The sequence below is a fragment of the Miniopterus natalensis genome, chromosome 9 (genome assembly GCF_054644295.1).
Source record: "Miniopterus natalensis isolate mMinNat1 chromosome 9, mMinNat1.hap1, whole genome shotgun sequence".
NCBI lineage: Eukaryota > Metazoa > Chordata > Mammalia > Chiroptera > Miniopteridae > Miniopterus > Miniopterus natalensis.
The window spans coordinates 21,539,697-21,547,148 of NC_142089.1; positions in this window are offsets into that span (position 1 = coordinate 21,539,697).

The following is a 7,452-nucleotide window of genomic DNA, read 5'->3' on the forward strand; positions in this document are numbered from 1 at the left end:
GTAATATCGTGTCTCTTGAAGAGGAGCTCTCTGTCCTTCTGTGAGTGACCCCTCAGCTTTCTTTTCCCAGTGCTGAGTCACCCCGGTGCCTTTCACCTGTCCTGGAGCTAGAACAGTGGCCCCGGACAAGCCGGCAGACTCTGCACAGCCCTCTGGACTTGGCGGGAGGAAAGGAAGTGAGGCTTCCCTGGGCCACAGAAACTCTGACACAGCAGGCCCAGCAGGCCTGGCCTTTGTGAGAGGATGAAAGAGGCAGCTCTGCCCGCCCGTCAGGGGCACAGAGAATGGGGATAATCCCCCAGCCCAGTGAGAGCCAGGTCTCTGGGCCGCTGGCCTGGTGATGGGGGCAGGGGGAGCTGGTCCCTCCCCAACAGAATGTGTCTGGGAAGTTGGAGCCCTATCTGGGAGTCAGAGGATGAAACCCTGCTGCACACTCACAGGAACACGCACGCGCTCCCAGCACACCGCAGGGGCCGGCCCACACACTGCCCGGCACCCGCCCACGCTCACACAGGGACAGGGGGGGAACCGCGAGCCTTCAGGAAGCTTTGTAGATGCCAGGGAAGCGTCACCCTCCCATCCACTGGTTAGAGGCCTTTGGAAAGTCACTACGCCTCTCTGAACCTCAGTCTCCTCATCTATAAAATGGGGATAGGTATGCCTGCTTCACAGGCTTGCCCTGAGAATTGGCTGAGTCTTGGCTTACAAATGAGAAATCTGACTTGCTGGAATGGAGGTGTCCCTTGTCCCAATCCTCTTCCCCTTCGCCTCTCAGGGAGGCCCCAGGAGAGCCCACCTGCATGGGAGATAAATCATTATCCCACAGGGGAGCTTAGCACCTCCTTCCTTAGCCTCTCCCACCAGCTTTGAAGGCCAGACACACTCAAGTGGTTAAGCTGCCTGTAAGAAGTGTTTACACAAGGCTGATGGATCCCACCTGGTGCTAGGACCAGCCACCCCCAATGCCCTGTCAGCTGCCAGCCCCTACCTGCCCCTCCAGTACTCCCTGCACAACCTGCCAAAGCCTTCCCACCCTCCCCAGCCCCCACTACACATTTCCAACACCTTCAGTTTATCAAACTGGGGTGTTCAGCCCCAAGTATATTAGTCTCAGAGGTTGGCCATAGAGCATGATGTCAGGGGCATAAACTTCAGAGTCAGGCTGCCTGGCTTCCCACATTGGCTCACCTACTTATCAGCTGTTACCTCGGGCTAGTTGCTTAGCTGGTCAATTGAGCCTCAGTTTCCTTATCTACAAGAGGGTGGTTGTTTTTTTATAGCTTAAATGAGTTAATACATAAAAGTGCTTAGGATGGTGCCTGGCACATAGAGAGGGAGGACTCAATCATATTTGTTGTGTTTTCTATGACCAAGACTTCATTTTGTGTCTACATTCCAATGGTCATCTAAGAAGCAATATAAACACTTTTTGTATCCTCTAGATATGTATCTTAACCCTGAGCGCTGTTATGCAATTTCCATATTTGCATTTATCTCTTCAGTTGATCAACTCGGCCCCAAAGTGATCACTCAAAGTGATAGGGTTAACCTTTAATTGCAGCGTTTCTCAAACTGAGGTCTGAGGACCCCAGGCAGATACACTGGACAGGCCCTGGAGGAGAAGACCGCACCGGACACACCTGGTGTTAAATCCTGGCTCTGTGAGACTTTCTTTGGTCTCACTGTGGGATCAGTACTCCTGGGGTCCTTGGTGCAGAAAAGGTCTCCTATGAATATCTGCACTCCCTGTGTCTGCCTTGCACAGAGCCTGGCACTTCGGGGGTTAGTGCTCAGCAAAGGTCAGCTCCCTTACCCTCCCTCCCTTTACTTTCCTCTAACCCCACCCCACCCCCAATCCTCCCAGGTCTTAGTTTTCAGCCCAGCTCTAGCCATGCTCACCCAGTCCTGGTGACTGAAGATCTTATGGCCCATTCCCACCGAGTCACCATCAAACCAGGATCTCAGCTGGGAAATAGGAAGGAGGACCCAGATCTGAGTTTCACTGGAGCAAATGACACTGGCCCCTGTCACCCATCACTGGATGGGGAGAGTTTCAAGCACTTAAAACACACACACACACACACACACATCATCAACACTGAAAAAGACCTAAGAGTTCATTATACCAGGGGCACAAGCAACAGATAGAAAGGAAACCGAATTCATGTGTGCATGTATGTGTATGGGGGAGGGGGCGTGAAGGGCAAATGCCCCATCTAAAGGGAGCATATGCTGTTCAGCTCCAGTTGATTGTTATAACGGCTCAATTTGCCTGATCTTCGATTTTTTCAAAGTTGAAACTTCAGAATTTTATGTGAAATCTGATTTTAATAGCTGGGGAGAAACCCTGCAACACCAGCCCCCCCCCCCCCCCCCAACACACACACAACCACAGGGGCTGGGGCTGAGAGAGGAGATAGGAGCTGACGACTTTCTTTTAAGTAGCCCACTTCATTTCTGTTAGTTCCTCTGCCTGATTTCCCTTGCCCCTTGGGCTATATGGCACAAGCAGTTCCTTTTTTGAGGCCCATTACTCTGCACAGGCAGAGCCAGCAGTGGGAACTGCTGGCAGTGATCAAGCTCTCAGGCATCCATGGGGGCGAGGAAGGGCACTTTTGTCTCTGCCAGGGTGGGAGTGAGGGGCTCACATTCATCATGAACCTGCACCACCTGCCATGGGCTAGGCCGTCATTCGCTCCTCAGAGAGGACAGTAAAATTCTTCCCATTTTACGGGCACTGAGAAGTCGAGGATCACCCGCTCAGGGACCAGCCAGGTTGCTGCTCGGGATTGGGGATCGGGAGGGCGGGGCGAGGGGCAGGGAACTGGGGGGGGGGTATGACCCAGCTTGGGGACGCCACCCAAGGAGGTGGGGAAGGGGCTGGAGGCGGAGGCAGACCTGGGTGGGGGGAGGAGAGAGACGCAAGTGCTCGGAGGTCAGGGGAAGGGGAGCACACGCTGGGGAGGGCCATAGCTGGGGGTGGCGCTGAGGCCGGGACTCAGTCCCCCTCCCCCGCAGAGGGCTGGAATACCTTTCACCTTCTAGCCTGCAACGCTCTCAGGATAAATTGGTATTCCGTCGGGGGCCGGACACAGACCCAAAAATGTAAACCATCCGCATCATTTCTCATGAGCCCTCCCCGAGACCCGCTAAGGGCGGAGATTTTTGGCCGCAGAGTGGGCCGGCGGGTAGGGGCAGAAGAATTGCTGGGCAGGGGGAGGAACCAGGGGCGTGCCCGTCGGACCTGTCGGGATCAGAGTGTCAGCCAGAGAAAAATTAGGGGCTTTCACCCCGCTCGCCCCCCAAAACGGAGGGCAGCGGGGAAGGCTGCTCTGCGTCCCTCGTCACCGCTCCAGGCGTGTAAACTCTCCCCCACCATCCCGGATAAGACCGACAGGTGCAGGGGGGGAGGTCGACCTGAAGTCCCCTTGACCACCCCCCCAAAATCCAAGCGTACTCTCCAAGTCCGAGAGGCCAGCTTCTAAGAGAACTGTGCCCCAGCGCGCGCACCCCGAGCCCTCCCCGGCCCTCCCGGGAGCCCGGGGCGCGCACAGCCCCCGCCGCCCCGCCGAGCAGCGCCGTCCGACCCTCCGCGCTCCACCCGCGGCCTCGGGGGGACACGCGCCCCTCAGGGCCGGGGGCCGCCACGCACGCCGCCTGCCACGTCGGACCAGACCCGGGCCCGAGCTGCGGGGCTGGGGGGGGGGGGGGCAAGGGCCGTGGGACTCGGGGAACCCGAGGTGACGAGACCGGGAATCAAAGCCTCTGCGCGGGGAGAGGGTGAGCAGGGCGGGCAGACCTGGGGCGGTCAGAACTAGGAGCGGAGACGATCTTTGGGGCTGCGGGGTTGAGGGGAGCCCGAGGCAGCAACCGGGACAGGGCTGCCCACAGGCTCGAGGGGGATGACACCGCCAGGGGCAGCAGGACTTGCAGGAGGGGCTCCAAGTCGTGCCCTCTCCCGCCCTCGCTGACCGGGGAGCAGCCAGAAGTCCTCTTACCCTCGCCGTCTGCGCCCTGAACTCGGCTCGGGCAAGCCCCGAAGGGAGGGCCCGCGGCCCCCCAAGTCCCCGGGACGGGGGCGCCCGGGAGGAGGACAGGGCAGTTCAGGGGGCACTCACCTCCGCGCAGCCGGCCGCGGCGGCGGCAGACCCGGGGGCAGCGAGGGCGCGGCCCGTGCACCCGCCCGCGGCGGGACTGTCCTGGGCACCGGGCTCCCCCGCGCTCCGCCCGCTGGGTCCCTAGTTGCTCAATCCGCGCGCGGCTCACGCCCTCCGGGGCCAGCGCCCCCCCCCCGGCGCACCGGTCCTCGGGGGCGGCTGGGTCCGGCCCGCGCTCTCCCGGTGCCCGCTCGGCGGTCCGCGCCGGCTCCCCGCGCCGAGCCCGTGCTCTCCGTCGCGCCTCCGCTCGGCCGCAGCTCCCAGCCGGGAGAGGGGCCAGCCCTCCGCTCGCACGAGGGAGGGAATCCCCCCCCTTTGCAGTCCCACCCCCGAGCCGGCCCCCCTTCCCGGGATCCGCAGGAAAAAACGGACTGGAGCGCCAGGCCCGGGAGTCCGTAGCCCCCTCCCGCACGCCCTGGCCCGCAGCTGGGGCGCAGGGCTGGCAGCCGCACGCGTGCTCTGCACCCCCGCGCAGACCCTCTGCCCTCGTTCCTGCCTCCCCGCCCCGCCCCAGCCCCGAGGATTTCACACTCCAGAGCAGGGGCTGCAGTTCCGGGCATCCTGGGGGCAGAACAGGGCTCAGGAGCCTCTGGAAACCTCAGTTTCCCAGTAAGGATCCTGGGAAGTGACTAGAAACCAGAGCAACAGGGTCTGCTGTCCTGGCCACGCCCTCCTCCTCTCCGGGTTAAGTCTTCAAAAGCATCTTCCCAGTAGAGAGAAAACATGAGGCTATACGAACCCAGGTGAGGGCACTTCCACGCGAAACTGATGTAGGAGAGTGAGGGAGGCTTTGAAATAAAACCTAGATTCAAATTCCTGCTCCATCATTTACCAGCTGTGTGGCCATGCTGAAGTTACTCAACCTCTCTGAGCCTCAGGGTTGTCATCTGTTTTGAGGGTTCAGTGAAATAAAGGATTCAACTGTCTGGGAAATGGTAGAGGGGCTCTACACATGTTTGGGGAATGAGTCTTGAAGGGCTGCAGACACCTGCAGTGACCCAGAAGGTGTTCAAGTCAAGCTTCAAGAAGGAAGGCAGGGAGACTCACTCTTAGGGTGGCACCCAGCTGTTCTCCAGCTTCATTTTAGATGGGGTAAAGGAAAATGGGCTGAAACTGGAGTTAGCAGGAGTTAAGTTAGAGCAGAAAAGATATACTGATTGTGGGGGTGGGGGTAGGGGTGGTGGGTAATGAAGACAGGCTGTGGAATCTCCTTCTCAGAAGAAGGGGGGGCAACCCTGACTATTGAGAAAAGAGCACAGAGTCTTTTACAGTGACAGGGGAATAGATGGAATGACCCCTGGTGTGTCCTGATGGCCAGGGAACAAGGATGGTGGATGGCCAGAGAAAGTGGAGCAGTTGGGTCCCAAATGCCCTATGTCTGGGCTCAGTTACCCAGAGCATTGCCAAGTTTGCAGGAGGCACATAGCCACTTCCGAGTTGGTCCTGGGCCCCCTCCAGCCCCCTCTGCAGCCCCTCCCCTCTCCCCTCTGCCCTGAGCCTTCCCTATGTCTCACCGGCCCTTGGCTCTGCTCCGTGCCTAATCAAACAGCCCCAAATGCTGAAAACTCAATGTTTATTTTATTTTATTTTTTTACACACTTGCATAACTCCCCGACAAGCCACGCCAGGCGTTGGGCTTTTTGTTTGGTTTTATTTTGTTGCATTTAGGGAAAAAAAGAGGGAGAGAGAGAAGAGAAGAAATAACACAAACCACCCAGCCCTAGAAGCTGTCTTAGGCCAGGCAGTGGGCTCAGGTTTCCTGCCCGAGGAAAAGGCTGTGGGAGTTGGGGGGGGGGGCTCACTACCAGGCCCAGGAATGAGTGAGAAAGGGAAGAAAGCCACCTGGGTCAGAGAAGATAATGAATTAGAACCATGTGACAACAATGGACGAATGATAAAGAGCATTTCTTGTGCACCTAATATATGCCAAGCACTGCGCTTGCATATACATTCTGTTACCTAATTTTGCAACCATTTTGTTTTCTGTTTTCTTTTTATCTTATAAATGTGAATTCTGAGCCTCAGAGAGGTCAAGTAATTTGCTCAGAAACACGTGACCCGAAAGCCCAGTTCCCATTATGCTAAATAACTTGTAATTTCCCCGAGAACCATGCTGCCCTGAGTTTGCATGTGCTGTTCATTTTGCCTAGAAACCCTTTTTTCTCTGACCTTTCTCTTATTGTCCTTCAAAAGGACTCCAGGAGGTTTTATCCAGCCACCTTCCACATCAGCCCCCCAGACCTTAGAGACTGTACATCGCTCAGCACTGGCCTGAGGTTGTCCCTCTCACTACACTCTCAGCCCCTTAAGGGCAAGGACTCATTTCTCCTTATGATCCCAGCACCAGGGACACACATATTTGATGTTTAGTGAACTGAACCCCAAGGCAGCCAGGGCTGGACCTTCTGTAAATCCTTCAAGCTTATTTAGATGATGTTCCAGGTCACTATCACTACTCACCCAGGCCAAGGTCATCATTCTCATTAGAAGACCCAAGGTCAGTGGACAGGACCAGGGCAGTAGCTTCTAGAGATCATTAAAGTTTGTTTACTTTCTGTCATCCTTTACCAGGCAAAAACTATTCTACCACCTTCACTGTCACTGTATCGGTATACTTTCAGCTACGAGCAATAGAAAACCAACTGAATAGCTTAGAAAGCAAGGTGGTTTATTATTTCATGTATCAAGAAGGGATGAGGTAGGATGATCCAGCAGTTCCACAACCACATTAGATTCTTCCCTATATTTTCATTCTATCATCCTCAGTGTGTTGGCTCCTGTCCTCATGATCACAAGACGGCTACAGAAGCTCCAGGCACTACGTCTTTACCAACCAAGTCCAGCAACAAGTCCAGCTGTCTCTTTTAAAGAGTTAACTAGCGCTTTAAAATGGTTAAAGTGGTAAATTTTGTGTTATGTATATTTTACCACAATTAAAAAAATTTTTTTGAGAAGCTAACTGGATCACATCCCCAGTGAACCAATCACAGACAAGAGGGTTGGTGCGACTATTAGCTTAGACCTGTCAGGATTCACCTGCATTAAGTGGGGAAGGGTGTTCACAGACAAAAGCAGAACGCTGGCAGCGCTGGAGAAGGGGAAATAGGCTTTGGGGTAGGCGAGCAGCGGTGTTTGTGATCATCACTGTTACTCAAAGGAAAGCTGACTTCGTTATGGTCAGTTTCTCACAGACTCCCCTGCACACCTTAGTCTCCGCGGCTCTGCTGTTCTCTGAGGTCTTGTGGTTCTCTCTTTTACGGAGGCAACATGGGATAGTGGTTAAGTGCATGGACAC